The following is a 4,751-nucleotide window of genomic DNA, read 5'->3' on the forward strand; positions in this document are numbered from 1 at the left end:
CCCATTCCAAGTAAAGGTTGAAGAGGTGTAGTGATAGTGGGCAACCATGTATAACCTCACCAGTGGTTATAAACTCTTCTGTCAAACACTTTCCTTTTCTTACTCTAGCCGATGTCCTTTCATACAATCTCCTGATGGTTTCCAGTATTTTTGGTTCTAATCCCCATTCCTTCAAAATCTTAATCATTCCTTCACTCCATATGGAGTCAAACGCTTGCCTGAAGTCAATAAATACAAAATAAAGATCTTTTTCCTTCTCCCAGAATTTTTCTATGATTTGTGAGAAGGTGAATACATGATCGATTGTTCCTGTACCCGCCCTAAATCCTGCTTGACCCTCATCAATTATTTCCTCTGTTTGCCTTGCTATTCTACTTTGTATGATTTTTGCTAAAACTTTATAAGCATGTGGTAGTAGACTGATAGGTCTATAATTTCTGCATAAGGTGGTGTCCCCTTTCTTGTGGGTTGGAATTATAATGTTTTCAATCCAATCGTTTGGAGCATCTTGTCCATCTACTATATCCCTGCATAAATCACACAACCATCTTTCTACCATTTCACCGCCAGCCTCAAGCAATTCCTTTGGTACTCCATCTATTCCTGGTGTTTTCCCACTTGACATAGCTCTTAAAGCTTTTTCCACTTCTTCTATCAGAAGATATGGCGTTTCCTGTATGTTCCATAGCTCTCCTCTTAGTTCTGGGTAATCTTCTCCAGTTACCCGTCGTCTCCCACTTCCTTTTAGTTGTTCCTCGTAGTGCGTTTTCCAGATCTTCTCAACATCGGCCGTTGCTGATACCTTGTTACCATCTGCATCTCATAGAGCAATTCCATTGTTTTTCTAACCCCTTGTCAATCTGTCTACTGCAGTGAATAGCTATCTTGAATGGCCGTTTCTGAAACATTCCTCACATGTTTTACACAAGTCTTCTATCCTTTTTATTTTTGCTCCTTTGCATTTATTGTCCACTGCTTTGTCTTTTTTTCTTCTCTCCTATCTTGGCATGCTTCCAATACTTCATCTGTGACCCACTGTTGCTTTGCTCTCCTTCTCCTTCCCAAAATACTGTCGGCTTCCTCTTTAATTATGTCTCGTCCCCGACACCACTTTTCCTCTGTTGTTTCGAGTCCTATTAGTGGTTCAAAATTTCCTCCTACTCTTACTTTGAAGGCAGTTTTTACTTTCTCGTTTCTCAGTTTATCCAGATTATACCTGACTAGTTCTTGATTTCTTCCGCTGTCAGTCCGAAATTTAATACGGATGTTTGAATGTAGTAGTTCATGTGATGTTCCAAAGTCTGCTCCCCTCATCCCTTTTGTTCCCATCACTGATGTTTTCCATCTCTTATTTATAAGGATATAATCAATGCAGTTCTTATGAATTCCATCTGGGTGTGTCCATGTGTATCTGTGCTGTTCTCTATGATAAAAGTAAGTATTTGTTATACACAGTTGTTTACCCTGGCAAAATTCTAACATCCTCTGTCCTCTTTCATTTCTTTCACCTAAACCGAACTCTCCCATCACATCCTCGTAGCCTCTCCTGTCATTTCCGATTTTACTATTGAAATCCCCCATCACCATGACTATATCGCCTGTCTCTGTTGTCTCTATTTCCTCCTCTAACTGTGAATAGAAGTTTTCTACGTCTTCATCTTCATATGAGCTGTCTGGTGCATATATCTGAATAACCTTAAAATTCTTGTGCTTTTCTCTCAAAGTGACCGAAATTATTCCTGAGTTCACAGAATTGTGCTCCAAATAAGCTCTTTGTGCTCTTTTTCCTAACATTAGTGCTACTCCTTCTCTGTGAATATTATCTGCTCTTCCTGAATACAATATTTTGATTACTTCTGACATCATTTCACCTTCTCCCACCCAGTGAGTCTCTGCTATTCCAAATACATCCCAACTGTATCTATTTATTTTTTCAATGGTACACCTAAGTTTTGCTGGTGCAAAGAGCGTTGTTACATTTACAGTTACAACTGTTGTTATTTCCTTTTGCTGACCACATTGCCAATTTTTCACCCCGAGGCTGTGGTTTAGGACCTCGGGGCGCGTCGGTTCCCCCGGACGCGGTAGCCATACTACTAATCCTTGACATCTTTTTCATGCAGGTTTCTTGGCTAATAAGGTAGCCGACTAGTCACTCCTCTGCTACCTGTTGGGTCCACGACTCCTTATTACTATTATTCGGAGTAGCCCTTGCAATAAGCTGTACTGCAAGGGTTTCCCTCATCCGCCACCTAAGGGATGCGCCTGGTAGGAGTTGCCTCTCCCACAGAGAGACATAAATGATATTTGTTTACCATCACTGACCTTTTTAAAGGTTTAAAGGTAACTCATTAGTGGCTGAGGCAAAGGACAGTGATAATGTCCCTGTAGGATAATGCCCTATGGAATGACCTTATATTCATAGGATGAGCGTCCAAGCCCTTTTTCACACAAGAACGTACCACGGAGGGCCATCAAATGTCTGCTGAGGACTTAGCTGGTATATCTATAGGATCATCTAAACCCACACCGCCTCCTCCGTAGCTCACAAGGATGGTGAGGAGGCAGACACTACAAGAAACGATGGAAATTGACCCCAGTCCAACAGACTGCTTGGCAGGTTTCAATATCCCCTAAAGAATGTTCGTAGATCTTGAACCCTGTATTATCTGGTTTACATAAATACTCTTACTTTTCGCTCATAAACACTTCGTATATATATACTTCCTTCAGTAGCCATCGACATTTTTTTATATAAAAAATTATTACAATTTTCTATTTAACTTTGTATTTACCTATATGAAAACTTGACAAGATAGGTTCAACTATATCTCAATAGAAAGAATATTAATTGGTATATGAGATAAAATTAATGTTAAATCTTATCTTCAATAGTCATTAGAGATCATATTCATTGTGTTAAGATGTGATAAATCAAATGTTCAAGTAAGGACGTGGACCTTGAGTTGCATATTATTCCGTAATGGTGTACTGAAATTCCAAATGGAATTTATATTTTGTTTTTTTTATTATATTATAATTTGTCTTAAGTAGCATGGTCACTGGAAGACAGTTAGCTTAGTTTCAAGTATTTAATTACCCCCTTGGTTGTTAACAGGTCACTGCCTTCTGGCGGCCGTTTTGTGGTTTTAACCTAACAGGTCACTAATGCTTTGCTTTCTTCCTGAGTTTGACGGAAATTTAAGTCAGTTACGAAGGAGCATTAAATTGCTGAGGGTATAGTAGCTCGAGCTCCTGTTCTTTATATAAGAATGGTCATTGCACTGCTACCAATTTAACGTGACAAAGAACACTTTCTACAAGTCTTTTGAAGTGACGAAGAGCATTATCGCCATGTAAACTCTTTTTAATCAAAACCAGGAAGAAGCTTTCTTTCATCGCAACCCATCTCTACACGTACTTCGCCTTCATCCCAGGATGATATCGGTGGGTCTCTAAAACTCAGGGGGAGTTTTTTTATGTCAATTCGAAATCATTTAGAGGGATAATGCCATCCCATATAAATTTGACTTCCAATTATCATCGCTTACTTTTTTCAATAAGTTTAATTTTTTCATACCTTTCAATTTTGTAACGAGTTCCTACTCTTTTCAGGGATATCATGAATTGTACTACGTGGACTCCAGTTTGGACTTTGGGTATATATATTTATTTACTTAAGTTTTCCAAGGTATGCAACATGCCAAGTGTTATAAGTGCTTCACATAATAATTGGATTTGAATATGTATTTATACGATCGTTGTGTAGTATGTAATTAGGCATTTGGTAATATTTAAGGTATTTGGAAGAAGCTAAATTACTACAGTTCCCCCTTGCTTCACGATGGTCAACTTTGTGTATTAGCTGCCGCATCAGCACCTGGATGAATTAGGATATTTAGCAAATACAATAAATTACTTAAATTTTTTTACATTATAATTACGCTTATTTAATTCCCGGTTTTTGTAAATTAAAATTCAGCGCAATGAGTGTTGTTAATTTTCTTAAATCAGATATACTGTACATTTGAAAGCAATCTACTTAAAAGAACATGAAGGGGAAAAAAATTTAATAATTTGAGTTTGAGTCTTTTTCTAAAATAATAAGAAGATGAATAAAGTGGGAATAACTTGAATTTGAGTTCCACGTTAAAATAATATGAAGAGGAATAAATTGTGAATCATTTCAATTTGAGTCTTTCGTTGAAATAACATGAAGACGAAAAAATTGGGAATTAAAATAATGCAAAGAGGAATAGTTGTGAATAATTGAAATCAAAGACTTTGGTTAAATAAATACAAAAATGAATAAATTAGGAATAATTTGAATCTGTGCTTTAGGCTCAAAGGATATGAAATAGATTGAGTTTAATGTTTTCTCGGAAATATTAAATGCAACAATCCTTTGATAGAAAAAAATAATAAGAAATATTATTCTAAACAAAAGAAATGCTTTGTTATTTGAGCATGAAGGAGTCACCTAGTACTCTACCTGCACCAAATGGTGTTGAATATCAATGAAGATGGAAAAGCTGATGAGTTTAGGTTTAGCAATAAACATATTTCTCGAAATTGAATGCACTGCATTGTAATTTCCGTTATGGAGTCAATATGATAAACGACCTACATTCTGTGGTAATTGGAGTTTCCCCTACAATTGTATGCTATTAAGTAGAGTTACTGAAGGGTGCAAAAGAACTTCAATTCTTATATTGGATATATAAAAGTTCCCTTCACAGGCAGAGCATTGT

Source organism: Palaemon carinicauda, chromosome 26 (genome assembly GCF_036898095.1).
Source record: "Palaemon carinicauda isolate YSFRI2023 chromosome 26, ASM3689809v2, whole genome shotgun sequence".
Taxonomy (NCBI): Eukaryota; Metazoa; Arthropoda; class Malacostraca; order Decapoda; family Palaemonidae; genus Palaemon; species Palaemon carinicauda.